Source organism: Panthera pardus, unplaced genomic scaffold (assembly GCF_024362965.1).
Source record: "Panthera pardus isolate Hobbes unplaced genomic scaffold, ASM2436296v1 HiC_scaffold_27, whole genome shotgun sequence".
Lineage (NCBI taxonomy): Eukaryota > Metazoa > Chordata > Mammalia > Carnivora > Felidae > Panthera > Panthera pardus.
Window position 1 is genome coordinate 112,245,438 of NW_026526843.1, and position 19,383 is coordinate 112,264,820.

Consider the following 19,383-nt stretch of genomic DNA (forward strand, 5'->3'; position numbering starts at 1 on the left):
CTCTACTTCCTTGAAAACATGTATCCAGGCTTCCTGTCATTCTTTCCAGCACTACTTCGGCATACTTCTTGGTGATTTAAATACAGTTGATTCTCATTATTTATCATAGTTCTCTTCCGTAAAGTACCAGTGAACACTGAATTTGTGAATGCTGAACCACTGCCCCTCAGGGGAAATACAGGTGTAGGTTGTTGTGAGCCTCTGGATCGATACATAACCTTGTTTTATGTATGTTTCTGTTTAAAGACACATTATTTAACCTATCTTATTGATTCATTAGCCTTGAACTCACAGCCAACAGCACTATAACTCATGCCTGAAAGAAGCTTATCTAACATGTATATTTTCTCCGTAAGGTACAGGATAGCCTTCGTGCACTTAGGAACACTAGGCAACATTTCAGCACGACTCCTGGGCCATTTTAAACAGCGAAGTCACCAACAAAAAGCACAAGAATGCAGAGAACACAGCACTAAATAGACCGTGAAAAGGACACTTGTTTACAGTATGAAAGCTGAAACAAGAACACCTTGTTCGACCTCAGCGATGAGAGTGTGCATTGGGCAGCTAGAGTTTCTTCCTGCTCTGCACATGTCCACGGAAGACTACTATTGCACCATCAATATCAATTTTGAGATTACACATAAATTTTAGCAAGTAGGTGAATTCACAAATACAGAATCTGCGAATTATGAGGATAGACTGCATTTATGTTAATGATCCTTCTAATAGTATGATCTCTTCATTTCTTGACCTCCTCTCTGCTAACAGCCTTGTCTGCCACACTCTTTCAGGCATGCATCCCCAAGGTCACACCAAATGTTATGAAAGGACAGTATTTGTATTCATTTTCCCCTCCCTCCCTCTGAACATTTCTTCTTAGTACAAGGTTCTGAGAGTGTCAGAACCAAAGTAAATTTTTCTTTAATGTCCCACCCTCTTTGTTATGGACTGAATGTTTGTATCCTCCCCATGTCCATATGCTGAAGCCCCAACCCTTTTGTGGCTGTATTTGGAGATGGAGCTTTTAAGGAAATAATTAAGGTTAAGTGAGGTCATAAGGTGGGGGTTGGATCCAATAGAATGACGCCCCGTTGCAGCCAGGAAGAGAGCTCCCACCAGAAACTGAACCCTGTTGGAAACGTGATCTTGGACCTTCTAGCTTCTAGAAGTGTGAGAAAAAACAAATGTCTGTTGTGTAAGCCACTCAGTCTATGGTATTTTGTTAATGGCAGCTTAAGCTAAGACACCCTTTTCAGGTATTTTTCTCTCTAAAAGAGCTTTCTCACTGGCCCACCTAGGTCTGTTGTCCTAAACAGGTATTCCCTACTTCAGCCTTTTCCTACCCACCATCAAAACATGTTTCTTCTGTATTCCTCAGTACTTTACTTTTCTAAAATTGGCTCACTGATAGACCAATTAGTATCAGTTAGGATTATTTTTATTATGTCTACTCAGAGTTTAATTGTAAAAATAATACATGTTTGCTTTGGAAAAATCAGAAAAATAAAAATAAAATAAAAATAATTTTAGTTCTTTTTAAAAAATAATTGTTATGAATTTTATTATTTTATTATTTTTTAATTTAATTTTTTATTTTTTAAAATTTACATCCAAATTAGTTAGCATATAGTGCAACAGTGATTTCAGGAGTAGATTCCTTAGTGTCCCTTACCCATGTAGCCCATCCCCCCTCCCACACCCCCTCCAGTAATCCTCAGTTTGTTCTCCATATTTATGAGTCTCTTCTGTTTTGTCCTCCTCCCTGTTTTTATATTATTTTTGTTTCCCTTCCCTTATGTTCATCTGTTTTGTCTCTTAAAGTCCTCATATGAGTGAAGTCCTAGGATTTTTGTCTTTCTCTGACTAATTTCACTTAGCATAATACCCTCCAGTTCCATCCACATAGTTGCAAATGGAAAGATTTCATTCTTTTTGATCGCCGAGTAATACTTCATTATATATATATATACCACATCTTCTTTATGCATTCATCCATCGATGGACATCTGTGCTCTTTCCATACTTTGGATATTGCTGATAGTGCTGCTATAAACATGGGGGTGCATGTGTCCCTTTGAAACAGCACCCCTGTATCCCATGGATAAATGCCTAGTAGTGCAATTGCTGGGTCGTAGGGTAGTTCTGTTTTTAGTTTTTTGAGGAACCTCCATACTGTTTTCCAGAGTGGCTGCACCAGCTTGCATTCCCCCAAAATAATTTTAATTCTAAGGGCACCTGGTTGGCTCAGTAGGTTGAGCGTCTGACTTAAGCTCAGGTCATGATCTCATGGTTCATGAGTTTGAGCCCCGCATCAAGCTTGCTGCTGTCAGCTCAGAGCCTGGAGTCTGCTTTGGATCCTCTGTCCCCCTCTCTCTCTGCCCCTCCCCTGCTCACACTCCCTTTCTCTCAAAAATGAATAAACATTAAAAAAAAAGAATTTTAATTTGAAGTGTTGACGTTTTGATATGTTTCCTTTCAGTCTTTTTTTCTGTGAGAACTTGCCCAAGTTCTTGATTGCAAATCACATCAAGCAGCTCTCATTACATTGAATAGGAAAGAAACTTATTGGTAAGCTATCAGGCAGCTCAAAGAAAACATGGGAAACTTGGAGAACCTGATTTAGACTGTTGTAGGAGGAATATGTTAAGCTGAGCCACTGGATCTTCTTTCAAGGACTCTGCAGTGGAATAGTTTGATTTGGGCCCTTCTGTTGCCATTGCTGGACGTAAATGCTGTGAGTGTACTGCTGCCCTGGACCCGGGGTGCCCTCCTGGCGCCACTGCGTGAATTCCCTGGAGCTGGGGTGCCCTCCTGGTGCCACTGGATGAATTCCAGCTGCCCCTGCTTCTTTGAGTCACTCACCCAAGATTCAAAGACTGACGTGGGAGTGTTGACTGGCCAGACTTAGTGTGCCCTTAGCCCAGGAGCCAGGACTCAGGGAAAGCCAGGATCTCATCTTTTCTATTTGGCAGCAGGAGAGAGGAACTGCTTCCCACAAGATTCACACAGTGGCAGATTCTCTAAGTTTAGGGACAGCATGCAGATCCTGGGAAGCCCCTCCTAAAAAAAAAAAAAAAAAGATTATAATTTATCCTTTGGCCGTATAATATTCATGTGCACCTTTATTTCCATATTAAAAACTTTTTTTAATGTTTATTCGTTTTTGAGAGAGAGAGAGAGAGAGAGACAGAGCACGAGTGGGAAGGGGCAGAGAGAGAGAAGGAGACACAGAATCTGAAGCAGGCTCCAGGCTCTGAGCTGTCAGCACAGAGCCCGATGTGGGGCTTGAACTCACGAACTATGAGATCATGACCTGAGCTGAAGTCGGACGCTTAACCGACTGAGCCACCCAGGCGCCCCTCCATATTTTTATGTCACAGCAATAAAGGAACCATGTGAATTTTGCTGTCCCTACCTATACTTCTGTCCACAAGTCAGCATCTAGTATTTATAACTTCTGACTTCCCATACATATTTCAGGTCTCCTCTGCCAACAACTTGTATCTCAGATGCTCAGTGTTTTTGCCTAGTAGAGTGACTCAAATCTTCATTCCTGATGAAATGGAACCCTTGGTGGTCTTGCTTGGATTTGCCTGTAGTAACATTTCTCTAATTTTTATCACTGGACTTGAAAATAGTAGGAGGCACCGTGAGACTTCACCTGGGCTCACTTGTACGGATCCCTGTCTGCACTGAGCTGTAGCAGCCCAGCTGACCCCTCATAGTAAGGATCCATCAGTCTGGTCGAGACAGTACCCTCCCACCTCTTTTTTTCCCCCCAGCTCAGGGGAAAGCAGAAGCTGATGTGGTAATGTGAGAGTCCAGGCTTCTCTCTAAATGAGAACCATTGTTGCAGAAAATGTACTCCTTTAGGTACTAAAGCCCTTTACAAATAATAACTCCTTTAATTCTCACAAAAATACTATGAGATTTTACATTTTACAGAGAGGAAAATGGAGACCCAGAGAAGTTAAGTAACCTGCCCAAATGCAACAGCTAGAAAGCAGTAGAGAGAGGATTTGGACCCAGGTTCCTGCTCAGTATGATACAGTATTTAGCATTGTTCTGTGAGATGGTGAGAAAATCATATTTCCTGCACACTGAAATGTGGGACAGAACTAGAAAAGCCTGTGACAAGCCTGTAAGGTGTTCCTCTGTCCCTGCTAGGTAAAAGCAAAATGCTCTGGTGTTTATCTGAAAAGACACAAAAATATTTGTTAGGTCTATTACTCCATAAGCATAGGCATTTTTCTTTGTTTTGTTCACTGTAATATCCCTAGCACCTACGAAATTACCTGGAGCACTGGGTGCTCAATGCACATTTGTTTAAGAAATGAGTAAATATCAGATCCCAGGGACTGGGTTAACTTTCCCCAGTGAGAAGGGCACACTAAGAAAGCAGCTGCAATTAGAATCCCCCCCCACCCCAGGGAAGCTGATGTCAACCCCACATGGTCCTCTAAGCCCCCATCCTCTGCACTGGACAGACAGGAAAGTTAAGTGCGGATGTACTGAAACCACCATCCCTGCATTTCTTAGGAATTTCGTGGTCACACTAAGTGCTGTAATTCCCTCGGACATGATATTGCTCTTTATTTTTCCTTTTAAGTGAATGGGGTGACTCTGGGGGGTCCCGTTTGCCTTATTTTATCTGTGCATCAGAGACAATATGGGGATTCTATCAGTGATAGATAAATCCTTAAAACACAGGTAAACCATCATGGGCTGAGTCCAGAGTGTCATTATGTCCACTTTAAGGCAGACTTCGACGTAGACTCAAACTTCGTTTATCACCTGAATCTTCTAAGTCTCTGATTAGTGAGTGCAGTGGTGTTAACTCAGATCCAATGTTCAGTAATCTGTGAAGAGGTATTTTCCTTTGCCCAAGGCAGTTGGGCAATACTTTGGTAAATACAGGTCCCTTGGGAAAAGATAGAAGGAAGACTGCCAATATATTTTCGTGAAATAATTTCAGGACTCTTTTTAAAGCCTCCCTGGCTTCCCTTCATTAAGGGGTTTCAGGGTCTGCGAACTGACATAGGCTCTCTATGTAGGGCAACTCTAGCAAGGACAGAGAATTACAGAGTCTTCAGGTAAGACATGAATGGGCTTATCAGATGTGGGAGGAAGGGTAGCTTGAACTGAAGATTGAGGTCCAGTGGAGTTTGGGATTTGGGTGTTTGAATTCTTGAAATCCTTCCACAATTGCAATTCTCAAGGTATACTTCCTTTATTGATGCCCTAACTTTCATATAAGGGATTTGATGAGGCTGTGATTCAATTGACATTACAGATTAACTCCCCATTAAAGTGGAGGTTTGATTTTGGGTGGTTTTATACTGCTGCTACAGAAAATAAGACATTCTTTTCCAGCACAGACATAAAAAGTCCCTAGTTTCAGTTTTTGCTTTCAGTCAAGAATTAGGGACTTCATTGTGGCATTTTCTTTCTTTAGCTTTTCTAATATTAGCCGTGTCACTCTTCAGTCCTGGTTTCTCACACTGTTATATATGGCATTACCAATGTGGTCCCCCAGGGCTTGCTTTCAAACAGATACTGGAAAGGTTGTAATTTGATTAGTTGCTTTTCCACTCTGGGCAACAGATTACCCGATTTCTGTTCCTGAAGGCAGACTGCCTTTACCCCAACTCGGTTATATAATCAAGCCCAGATTCCCCTCAATTCCAGATCTGCTGTCTAAAGTCCCCTCATTGTAACAGTTGCCGACCCAATGGTTCATGACATAAACTGATTTCGTTTATCCTGAGTAGAAAAGGAATTGATTGGAAGGATATCAAGTATTTCATGGAATTGATGGGAAAGCTGTTGAAACAGACTTAGAAAATGGACCAGAACCAAGGAGATCCAGACAGGTGGAGCCACAGAAAATGTCACAGACCAGGCTCTTTGGGTTCCATTGCTCCTCTCACTGGGCATTGAACGCTGCTGTCACTGACAAGATTGGAATGGATCCCAGACTTCCTTCTTGCCATCTTGTTTGGCTGAACTTAGGTCATGTGCCATGTCCTTCCTAGTTGCCTGGGTCCAGGGAAGGCAAGTACTTGGCCTTAGGTGTCTATGGGGAGGAGGCCCTATTTGTACTCAAGATTTGACAAGTGACAGATTACTCAGATATAGAATATGAACATATAGAATGACATTGGGGTTGCAACCTTGAGTAAAGGGTTAGGCCTCAGCACAGGGCTGATCCAGGCCTGCCTATAAGAATGACCTCAGAGTCCTGTTTCTTTGGAAACTGCAGTGATCAATAAACATGGAATGTTTTGCCTGTTTTGTTTGTTGTGAAACCTTGATATGGACTTCTGGACTGGGGCTGCTGGGGGTAGCATGCAGGTTTTGGGTGTGTGTCACTAGACCCATATGAAAGATTGTTGGGAAGCTAAAGCTGTGGCTTTTCTGTGTCAAGATGACCTTGGATATAGTTCTGTGGCAGCCTTGCATTTCTTGCATGGGTGTAGGGACAAAAGAAGCTGTGTACGTGGGTAGCTGTTAACCATTGTATTTGTTTCCTACGGCTACTGTATCAAACTTAGTGACTTAACATAATTTATTACTTTATAGTTTCACAAGATAGAAGTATGACATGGATCCTAATGAGCTAGATCAAAGTGTCAGCAGGTCTGTGTTCCTTTCTGAAGGCTCCATTTCCTGGAGCATCCATTTTCTGGCCTTTCTGGATTCTAGAGGCCACCTGCATTCTTTGGCCTGGTGTCCTTTCCTCCATCTTTAAAGTCAGCAGTGGGGATAGAGTCCTTCTCACATGGTATCACTCTGGTCTTCTCTTCTGCTTCCCTCTTTCACTTTTAAGGACTCCTGTGTTGACTTTAGACCCATCTGGACAATCCAGAATAATCTCCCTATTTTAAGGTCAGCTGATCATCAACTTAAATTTCATCTGCAACTTTAGTTCCCTTTCTCCCTTTAACATAGCATATTCATAGCTTCTGGAAATTAGGATGTGGACATCTTTGGGGGACTTACCACAGGTGTCCTGATAAAATGAAGGTGCTGTTTCTTGTCCTCTATCCTTCTACAAAGCTATGCACATGGAGAGTAAAGCCTGTAATGTGTCTTAAATCTGATTTTCAGTCTGAATCTGCAGTCACTGCTATGTGGATGCCCACTAGAACCACGATGTTGAGAGGGCAAACCTTTATTGGGAGTACTTTCACATGTTCAAGCACAATTTATTAAATCTCCATAGGAATCTACTGTTATTAGGAAAATGGACTAATTTTTTAATTGTGTGGCTCCCAGGATATCTTTACTTTCCCAAACCTCTGAGAATAATTCTCAGATAGGATTCTGGGCAATAGGTTTCTAGGACTCTGTAACTATTCAAATCTCCAAAGCTTTAGGACTTTTTTTTTTGGTCAGCAGAAGGAGTTGAAAGCTACTGTTTTCTTTTAGAGGAAAAGTACTTTTAAAAAAACCTGTCTGATATAAATTTTAAATGAAGTCAATATGCTAGGCTGGGCTGTTGTAAAATTATTTTCATCATTGCATTCATTGTGTCAACCAGATCTTTGGCTCCAAATATGCTGTTCTCATAAAAATTTCATTTCAGCTGTCAGGGTAATCAAAATGGTTTCAAAAGCTTTCCTTGAATACTGAATTGAAATAAAATAATAAAATACACTATCAAATGCCAGATACTACAGGAGGAAGATGCCACATATAGGTAGGTTTTGCTTTTTAAAAAAGTTGATTTTATTAAGTTCTTTACTTTGATGTAATTTTGAAGCAACTATTCCTGACGTATACAATTTCAGCATAATTCAAGTGGCTTTTCAGTCCAAAATCATATTTGGGACTACATAATTAAACACACAAAATGCAGAATAATATCTCACTTATTTAAGTTGTCTTTTGATGCCACAGTTTATGTTGTATAATGGTATATTTACAGTGTATAATGTATAATTTTGTATAATGGTAATTTTATAGTGCATGGGCAAAGAAACAAAATGATGGCTACAAGTTTTATCTTTTAAAAATCTGATACTACAGATCTCTGTTTCTAAAAAACCACAAGCTACAGATGTCTGTAAGCGACACGATGTTATTATTCTATTACAGAATAAAAATGTTGTCGAGCTTATGGATGACATAAATGTGGCAACGAGAAACAAATTTTGGAGAGAACTCCCTGAATAGTCAAAAGGCTATGCAAAATGTTATTTAAAAGAAGCTTCTGTTTCAAAACGTTACCTAGCTCAGTCACAGTAAAACCTGAAATCAGCCAAGCACATCAGTCCGGATCTTGTTGGAGACACTGTGGGGATGGAAGTCGCAGAGTTGCTGTTGAGCGAGTCGGCTCTGGAGCAGCAGGTGTGGGATGTCTTCATTCTCCGCACTCCTCTTCTTCCACGAGAGCTTGCTGACAACCTTCCCATATCCGTCCGCGAGCTTCCATCTCTGACCACTGCTGTATTTGCTCCGCAACATTTCTTCTTGCTCTTGGTGTTCATTTATTCATCCATCCTTCCTTCCGGTAATTTTTTGTGGCGTGCCACTTTATAGGAATTTAATTATAGAAGAATTGGTGAGGGTAGGAATGATCTTGATCTGTATCACTTAATCACTCAGACATAGGGAAAACTTGAGGAAAAAGTGTCTCATCTATATGTATGCATCCTGCTCTGTTATGGCAGAGTCCTGTTCTAAGGGCCAGTCTTTCCTCTTGATTAACTAGCTAATGAAAATACATAAAAGGGGACATTCTCCCCGGAGGCGATGCAGCAATGCTAGTGGCTGTAATGGAACTTGGCAGATAGGCAGGGCTTTTCCTACCAAACACATACCGTGTAAGTGGTTACCTATGAGAAGTCTGGATATGAGCTGTGCCAAAATAGTGCTCCCAGTTCAGGGGCAGCCAGGAAATGGTTCTTGCCTAAGTTCCTCTGCAGTACACGGGAGGAAGAGTGCATGAATTTTCAGCTATGAGTGTCTTTCTCTGGGGTAGGGGGAGGTGAATTCATATGTATCAACCGTAGAACAGATTGCAAAAAATGGCCTCAATACTTTTCAGCTCCTCCCATCAAGAGATGAACTCTATTTTCCCTATCTTTGAAATCGAGAGTGACCTTGGGATTTGCTTTGACCAATGCACAGTGGTAGAAGTGACATCAAGTGAGTTCTGAACCTAAGCAGCAAGAGGCCATGTGGCTTCTGCTTTTGTTTGTCTGACCTGCCATGTGGAGGAACCCGGGCAATCTTGCTGGATGATGAAAGACATGTGGCCCTGTCATTCCAGCTTGCCAACTGCCAAACATATGAGTGAGACTACCTTAGATCATCTGCCATCCGACTCCAGACGCATGCAGAAGTCCAGCAGGGATTGACTAAACTATAGCCCCAATGAGAACAACCAACCAGCTCCCCAAATCATGAGCTAAACAAATGGCAGTTGTTTTAAACCACTGGGTTTTGGGGTGGTTGGTTACATAGCAAAAGCTAACTGATATGAGTAGTCATATGAGGTGATTTTTAATCCTATTTTATTATTTTTTAAAGTTCATTTATTTATTTTGAGAGAGTGTGTGTGAGCAGGGAAGGGGCACAAAGAGAGAGAGAGAGAATCCCAAGCAGGCTCTGGGCTGTGAGTGCAGAGCCTGATGTGGGGCTCGATTCCATGAACCATGAGTTCATGACCTGAACCAAAACCAAGAGTTGGACGCTCAACGAACTGAGACATCCACGTACCCCTGATTTTTATCCTATTTTAAATGGGAAGGATGGGATGGATTCATCAATAGAGTGGATTAAGATCTATAAAATTTGACCCTGTGGCCTGAAGAGGAGAATAAGAAGAAAATAAGGATATGAAGGTAAACATATCTAAAACTACCCATGAAACACAAATCTCTTGCCAGCATTTGCTGGGGAAAATCCAGAATGTTTGAATGGATTTGAGTATCTTAAACACACCTACTGGTATGAAAGAAGATAGCTCTGATTTTAGATAGTACTCAACTTTTGTGGCATATGTCCCAGTTCAGATCAAACTAAGTTTCAGATGTTGGTGACCTTACGTGGTATCTGGTTTATATGTGTGATGTCCTTGAAGGCCATTTTTTTTTTTTTTTCCTAAAAAGAGAGTGAGTTCTTTATAACTTTGTATAACCTGAATACAATTGGGACCCCATATGGCTCAGTCTCTGAGCAGTGTTGCTTTCAAAAAACAGGATTGTGGCAAAAAAGCATAATAGACAGTAATTCATCTACTCAGTCTCTTGAAAAAAAAAAATGCCAAGAGGAGAGTACATTCTTAATGCCAACAAAGCTTAAGAAGCATCTGGGGAGCCTGGGTGGCTCAGTAGGTTGAGTGTCCGACTTAGGCACAGGTCATGATCTCATGGTCTGTGAGTTCGAGCCCCTCATCGGGCTTGCTGTCGGGCCTCCTGCTGTCAGTGCAGAGCCTGCTTTGGATCCTCTGTTCCCCTCTCTCAGCTCCTTCCTTGCTTGCTCTCTCCCTTTCTCTCTCAAAAATAAATAAACAACAAAGAAGCTTAAGAAGCATCTTCTTAGGGGTGCCTGAGTGGCTCAGTCAGTTAAGCGTCCGACTTCAGCCCAGGTCATGATCTCACAGTTTGTGGGTTTGAACCCTGCATCAGGCTCTGCTGTGACAGTGTGGAGCCTGTTTGGGATTCTTTCTCTCTTCCTCTCTCTTCCCCTCCCCTGCTTGTGCACTCTGTGTCTCTCAAAATAAATAAATAAACTAAAAAAAAAGAAGCATCTTCTGTAGACATCTTTATTGTTCTCAATATTTCTAGTATGCTCTGGAGTGGCATTCCTAAGAACTCTCTTTCTGGAAGTGGCTCATAAAAATATAACTTCCTATTTTCTCTTTAGTCTTTGAAAACTCTTCTCTGAAACCAAAATGCATGGCTCTTCTGTCTCTTGACTGTGTGTCCCCACTCAAGTATATAGCTGAAAATCTCGTGTTTGTCCCTCTCATCTAAACTCTCCTCTCACCACTGTGCTGGTCCCTCGTTTACTTCTTCTTTTCCATCCCTGTGTTGTTCATGCACAGCGACACCTTCCTCAAAGGTAGCAGTCCTTGCATCTGACCCTCCATGCTACGCTGGGGCCTCCAGGGTGGGTAATCTGTTTTCATTTCTTTGAGAATCATCTCATTGCTCAGATTCTACACACCCCAGGAAAGACTTGGCACTTAATTCTCAAGTTAAGATTTCTTCCCCTTTAGAAATGGAGGGGCGAGTGGGAAGGGCCGAAATGTCATGTATTAATATAGCTTTATGTGAATTTGGATTGTTTAAATATGAAATAATATGATACAAACATACTTACAAAATCTCGTTTCTGGAACAAAATTCGAAATAGTGTGAACCGCTCCCTGCAAAATCAATAACACATATGTTTCAAGCCGGTGGACTGAGTGATTTGGAAACTCTATTTATGCTATTGCCATGGTCGCTGATAAACACAACTACATGATACTGTTCTTTGTCAGTCTTATGAAAAAGTTATTCTTGAATTATAGGGGTTTGAATTCTGAAAGGTGTTCTGTGGAACACCCTAGCGTAAATAGACTTTGGTAGTCTGTCCTGTTTGCTTTTGTGCCTGAGGCAAGGGGATAGGCACTGGGAAAAACTAGGAAAGGTGGGTCAGATTTTGAACCCTCATGCGGAAAGGGGGAACCAGACACTAGATGAACTGCTTCGGGATCCAGGTGACAATGGGCGTCACTGTGAAGGATGAGAGCCAGAGTGCCTACTTCTCCATGGCAGGACTGCTGTGGCATTTTCAGAATTGGCAACTCCAGGACCACGGGGACACATGGTCAAGGATGTCCCAAGATGTCTGTCAGTTGTGTGAGCACTGAGGCTTCCCCTAGTGGCTGCATTAGAAAGGACATTGATGGAGTGGACTGGAAGGGAGAGAAGGACTGTGAAGATGCCAGGTCCTGACTGTGGCTGACAAGCTGACCCATGAGCACAGGAGAGGCATCCTGTAAGACCTTTAATAATATTTTGGGGTGGGAGGAGTTTTTGGAGGGTCTGCGTCTGCAGGAAGAGTTAAATGCAACAACTTTGAGATACTGATGATAGTCTGAATTTATGGACAGGTGGCTTTGACCTTGGGATTCTTATTATACCTATACGTGCCAGTATGGTGGCTTTGCTCTTTAATCTCTTTATGGGCTTGAGCTATGTACTTAACTCCCTAAACCCCTGGTTCCTCGTTTGTAGAATGGAAGCAGTAATGGCCTTAACTTTATGAGATTTTTGTGAGGATTCAATGAGCAAGGAAGGAGCTAAGCATGGTGCATAGTCAACGTTGTAAGTGCTCAGTAAATGTGAGCTATCATTATGTTGTTAACACATTCGCTGTCTTTGAAGCATACATTCTCAGTTTCATAGAACCCTTGGAATTGCTAACAAGGTTTGCTGACCAGACTACTTTGATATCATTGGTAACTTTTGGGTTTTAGATCCTTCCTGATCTTTAATGATTGATGTGGCAGGAGGACACAAGTAATGATTCCTTCTTAGGCTCAGGCCTTCTGTAAAGGGAACTGTTGTTGCAGCTGGCATTTTCTAATTTTCTGCCACATCCTTCTGGGAAAAGAGTACTTCTTACGGAGGAGAGATGATATTTTATGAAGCAAGATCAAGCCATTCTGAGAGAGGAGAAATTACCCATATGTTTTCATTCACTGACATTTTGGGAAAATTACTACAATTTGCTTTCTTCTTTATTAAATGGCAGAAAAATTCTGTAAACGCAATTAATGGAAGTATTTAATTTTAACTGTATTAAAACCAATTTTTTCTGTCTCTGTTGCACTCAAAATGGCAGGTCAAATGAATCTTTGAAAGTATGACCAGGGGTTTCCATAGCAACCAGATGGGAATAAGGGAGAAGACCTAGTTCTGGGACATAGGTGGTTTTCTTCTACTTACCGAGAACCCTAGTGAATCTGTTTGTGGATGGGACCATGCCATGGCTCTCAGCGCACCCAAGTCTGGAGCTCCAAATGCTCCTTTCTACCCAAGGTGAGGCCAATGGAGGTCATAGTGACTGCTCATAGAAAAAGGACCCCAGGGAATAATAATAATACCATCGGTTGGATTATATTTTTCATTCCATAAAGTGTTTTTATTTACATTATTTTACTTAATCATGTTATCACTCTAAGGTAAGTTATTGCTATTCTAAAGGTGAGAAAACAGGTTAAGAAAGGTGAGATGGTGTGCTAGAGTCAAGTTGCAGAGCCAGGGTCTGAATCATCCAACTCCAAGACCAGCGTCCATTCCTTGGGGCCATGATATGGGTCAGAACCTTCTTCACAGGGTGTTCCCTGTTCTTCATGGCAGGGTGGGTGGTTGGAGAGAGTGAGGCTTTACCTGTGTCCTCACTGGGGGCTGTGATGGAGAGTAGGGCACAGCTTTATGTATTTCCATGACAAGCACACTTGCCAGGATGGGAGATTAATACTTTGTGGAAAAAATACACGTTGCATTTCTTCTATGGTTCCTGATTCTTTGCCTGCTGTAGTGTGGAGCCCCTCATCAGTTGTAGTAATGACAGACACTGTCTTATTGCATCTATTAACACATCCTTCCACAGTTTTCTTCAATTACACTGATTATTTCTCATTATGAGTTTATTCTTTTCTGAGCTTTTTTTCTCAAGAAGCTTCTGTAATTTCATTCCCAATTATTATATTATTGTAAGAAGTGGCTCTCCAGTGGCACAATGGGTCATTTCAACCTCTCGTATAAAGCAGCTTCTAATTTTTTTGTTGGTGAAAGAACTGGTTACTGATTAGAGTTGGATGGACTATGTGAGTATCCTAGATCTTTTTTTTTTGTTGTTTTTTGACTATTACAAAAGCTTATTTGACAAAAAAGTTCAATATGAAAATGTACACAACCCAATTTTTACATTTAGTAAAACAGGTGCTGTGGAGAAGCATTTGATTTCTCTGGGGAGCACAGAAGTTGTTTATACTTCTGCCAAGGTTTATAACATGATGATTCTATTTCCTCATAATACCACTATTCCAGTATTGTCCTGTTGTCCACTAATTGCCATCCCCACACATTCGTCTATCGCAAGATTCATAAAGGGATTGAGTCCCTGCAGTAGTCTTGGACATGGCTGCCACCATTTAATTTCAATGATAACTTCTTGTCCATGAATTTTGTCAGCTTGGGAGAGCGAGCTTTGCTCAGTGTCTACTCAGAGAGCTCAAAGATGCCTTGAAACAGAATTCGTGGCCTCCCTTCTACTCCCACAGTAGGCCTGGCATTTTCTCTCAATCTTTAATTGTGGTGAAATAGCATTGTAATTATTTTCCAACTTTAGAATTATATCCCTCTTTTACTTTCTACTTCCATCCTGCCACTAAGCATTTTTTCCCCCTGGAAACTCTCCTGACTCTCCTGCTTCCTTTTCACTCCCACAATGATCCCATCGTAATCCGTGGCCATCTTAGATCCACAGTGCCTCATCTGCCTCCTTCTGGCTTCTGAGTTTCTGGTCTTTATTTTAATGCATCCTACATATAGCAGCATGGATACTTTTTCTGCTTTTATTTGGTTTAGACCACTCCCATTCTAAGAAACCCAGAATAATTCTAAATTACCTCTTGAATAAAATTAAACCTCCTAATTATATACTCTAACGTCCTCAGCCTGTAAGCGCCTCCACTTAATGGCTCCCTTGCCCGCCCCACTCCACTTGGACATCCCACTTCAGCTACATGAGCCCGTTTGCACTTCCCACTTGGAGTGCACATTTATACCCACCTACTAACCCATGAGCCTTTGAACATCCCACCTCTCCCGTTCAGAATTCCTCCCCTCTTCATTTTACCGGGAAAATCATTGGTTTGACTTTGTTTAACTTGATGTTTCTCAAATTTATTTTACTGCAGAATAATTTTGCTTACAACATAGCTATTGAAACTATAGCTTCTGTCTATTCTTTGCTCCTCCAGGTCCACCCTCCCCAAACCCTCCTCTGCTCTGCTGTGTGTCCATGAGGGAGTCCAACCTGTATGAACCACATCACCAGGTCCTTCTTGACCTCTGTCATGGTCAGTTTTATGCATCACCTTGGCTGTGCCATATTGCCCACTTATTTACTTAAACACAAATCTGGGTGTTGCTGTGAAGATATTTTGTAGTTGTGGCTAACACCTACAATCAGTACACTTTAAGTAAAGCGGATTACTCTCCTTAATGATTGCTTTCATCCAGTCAGTTGAAGGCCTTAAAGGCAAAACCTGAGGTTTCCCAAAGAAGTTCTAGTTCAAGATTACAATATTTAACCACCCTGATTGCATGAGCTAATTTCTTAAAATTAATTTCTGTCCTCTCCCCCGATATAGGTTCTGTTTTTCTGGAAAACCCTGACTAATACACCCTTTAACTTCTGAGTTGGTTTGGCCAGTGAGGCCTATTCACAGGTGATTAGAGGGAAGAAGGAGACTGGGGCTAGCATATTGATTCCCTGGGTCACTCTCTGCTGGGTCGCTTATAGTTGGCTGTGTCTGTGGACAGAAATCCCAGCTCTGGAACCTTCTCTCTCTGATTCTTTTCTTCTTCTTCTTTAAAACATTTTTAAAAATGTTTATTCATTTATTTGGAGAGAGAGAGAGAAAGAGCTTGAGCAGGGGAGGGGCAGAGAGAGAGAATCCCAAAGAGGCTCCACGCTGTGAGCACAGAGCCCATGCAGGGCTCAAACCCATGAACCATGAGATCACGACCTGAGCTGAAATCGAGTCCGATGCTTAAGTGACTGAGCCACCCAGGCACCTCTGATTCTTTTCTTCTTAGTTCTGGGTTCAGTAAACCACCCCACCCTCTATCCTCTTTCTCCTTGGGGCCTAAGGATGGTCACAGCTCCTTGCTGTTACTAGACCTGGGGTCCCGCACTATCTTCTGTGGTTTCCCTGTACTCTGTCTTTATGTTTGTGAATAGCCCATTGTAAAAATTTCCCCCAGTTGCCCAATTTGAATGTATCAGTTGTTTCCTGACATGACCTTGACTGATATAATATCTCATGGAATTAGTGTCCCAAGAAACATACTTTGGGAACCTATGCTTCAACTTCAACCTTTCTCTTATTAGGGCAACAAAGCTGTAGGGTTCACTGTTTCCCAAAACAGTCTAGGAGAAGACAGGACAGACTTCATAGAAAAAGAGATTTGCGGGTTAATAGTTGAACTACAGGTAAGTTTAATTCAGCTGGAGAGAGGGTGGACATGGCAACAGAGAGTGAAAACTTCAGTTTGTGGACTAGACAGTTATAAAATGCTTCTGCACATTTTATCTCATTTGATCCTCTCCGCAATCCTGTGAGGGAGGCAATTATCCTGTGTCATAGATAATCAAGGAGATGAGCAAATGAGCAAGGTGTGTTCAGGGGTACAGGAGACATTTGTCTGATTAAAGTGGAGAGTTCTTGGTGAGAAGTAGGGAAGAATAAGGTTTCCATAGGTCAGGCAGGACCAAATTATGTGTGATCCTGAGGCTGGAGGTGATTAGTTGGATTTGATGCAAGAGGCTGTGGAGAGCTTTTGAAGAATTCTTTGAAAATTTTTAATTTACTTTATAAATAATACATGTTCACAGTAGAATATTTAGTAATATAAAGTATAAAGAAGAAAACAAACATCACCCATAATTTTAGCATCAAGTGATACCCTGTTTGTGCTTCTAAAACTTGAGATCAATCAGCGTTCATAGTATTGTGCCCTGTTTTATTCATCTGATGCAGTTTCTCGACTGTGGCACACTGACATTGGGCAGGATAATTCTTTGTTGCTGGGGGAGAGGGTCGCCTGCGTATTATACAATGTCTAACAACATTCCTGGCCCGTACCCACTGGATGCCAGTAGCACCTCCTCCTTGTCCAAGCTGTGACAACCAAAAGTGTCTTCCAGACATTGCTGAATGTCCGTTGGTAGGCAGAATAATTCCCAGTTGAGAATCTGTGGTCTAACTTTATATTGTGAACATTTTGTCCCATATCATTAACAATCACTGAAAAATCTCTGTGACAGATGCAACATACTTTATTTACTCATGGCTTTTTTTGTTGAATGTTTAGTCTGTTGTGTATATATATATATATATATATATTACCATCATGAATAACACCATGAATGAGTATCCTTTCACATAAATCTTTAGTTGGATCTCTGCTTATCTCCTTCGGACCAATTCCTGGAAGTGTATTTCTGAGTAAAAGGGCATGAACATTTCAGGGCTCCTGCTACGTTTTTCTGAAAAAGTGACTTCCCGAATGATTTGTACAGATATCTACGTCTGCTAACCAGTGACGCATGAGTGTTCCCATTTTACCAGCCTTCGTAAGCACCGAGGATTGCTCTTAGAAACACTCTTGGTATGTTGTTGAAAAAATGATATCCTGATCTTCTGATCTTCTGATTTGTCTTTTTTGATCTTCAGTAAAGTTTTCTCATGTGTTGCTTAGAAGTCTGTTTACTTCCTCTAAACTTGTAAATTGTTGAGTGTTTTAAGCATTATGAGGGCAGTGTTTAGAAAAACACCTGATGGCCTGTGTTTAGGGGGAATGTACTGATTTTAGCTTCTTTTTCTCAGGTGACTTGCTTTTCTAATTTTCAGCTCAGATTCAGTTTCTTGACTATGTCAGAAAGTCATTTTCTTTGTGAAGGAAATCTGACTCTTTCTTCAACTTAAAAGAAGCATGGAAAGTAAGAAAGAAAATAAAAGGACTTGCAAATAGACTTTTCGATTTTCTTGTTTACAACCTCAAAGTCACCCTTTATGTAGCTGAGTCTGCCAGTGTTTTCTCATTAGTATTATAAAGTCGATTGTTATTCACTGTTGTGCTCTCCTGGGGATGTCAAACTAGAACTGGAATCTAGTCCAACTCTGCCGCCAGCTACTTCTGTAATCTTGGGCAAACTGCTTCATCTTTCTCAACCTAACTCTCCTCATTTATAAAATAATGTGAGAGAAGATGATCTTTCAGGGCCTTTAGAATTCTATAAATGTGTGTTCACATGACGAGAAGAAAAGAAATAACAGCAACAACTTGGGACCCTGGAGTCTTGTTCTGGAAGGGGAAGGAGAAGGGATGCAATTCTAAAATAATATACATATTTTGCAATGGCAAAATGCAACACTTGTATTTGTATTTCAGTTATTAATGAACCTTAATTCTTCTTCTTCTTTTTTTTTTTTTTTTTTTTTACAATTCTGCACCCCTTTTGTTCATCAACTGGGAATTTTCCCCATGTACAAAATGTTACAAGGGCAGAAGTAGAATGTGAGTGTTTACATAGGTTGTTCTTGAAACAGGAAGTCACAAAATTCGCTTTGCCAATGCTATAATATTTATAATTGTTATATATACCTGTTATAACAAAACATATGTAAATATATGAAATATAATAAATATATATTATATATACATATATATCCATCTATCTCTGTCTATCCATCCATCCATCCATCCATCTATATATCTGCTTATTGAGTGTCTTCTCCACTGGAATGGAAGTTCCATGAGAGAAGAGATTTTGTCTGTCTTGTCCATCATAGGATCCTCTCAGCACCTAAGATAGTGCCCAGCACATGGTATCTGTTCAATAGGTAAGTAAGGAATGGATGCATAAATGAATACATGAAGATGTATATTTATCAAGAAGACAAAAGATATATGTTGGTGTGGCTGTGGAGAAAAGAGAACCCTCATGCTCTGTTGGTGGGAATGGAAACTGATGTAGCCACTATGGGAAGCAGTATGGAGACTCCTCAAAAAATTAAGAATAAAACTGCCACAGGATCCAATGATCTCACTTCTGGGTATATATCCAGAGGAAAGGAAATCGCTATTTCAAAGAGATATCTGCACCCCCATGTTCGTTGTCAAACTATGGAAACAACCTAGGTGTCCATTGATGGATGAATGGATATCGAAACTGTGGTATATATGTAAATATATATAGAGTGGAATATGCACAAACCCCCACACACATACACACAATGGTATATTATTCAGCCATGAAAAAGAAGAAAGTCCTGCAATTTGCAACAATATGGATGAAACTAGAGAACATTATGCTAAGTGAAACAAATCAGACACAGAAAGACAAATACTATATGGTATTGCTTAGATGTGAAATCTGAAAAAAAAAGAAAAAGTTGAACTCATAGAAACAATAGAATGGTGGTTGCCATGGGCTGGGGCATGGGGGAATTGAGTCAATGGGTACACACTTTCAATTATAAGAGGAATAAATGCTGAGTATCTAATGTACAGCATGGTGGCTATCGTTACTAATTCTGTATTATATACTTGAAATCTACTGAGAGCAGATCTTAAGTGT

General features: G+C 40.9%; 1 pseudogene; it reads right to left on the bottom strand.

Annotated features, from left to right (window-relative positions):
* Nucleotides 1-14,016: 14,016 nt before the first annotated feature.
* Nucleotides 14,017-14,192, bottom strand: LOC109248332 (small nuclear ribonucleoprotein G-like; annotated as a pseudogene).
* Between the last annotated feature and the right edge of the window lie 5,191 nt (nucleotides 14,193-19,383).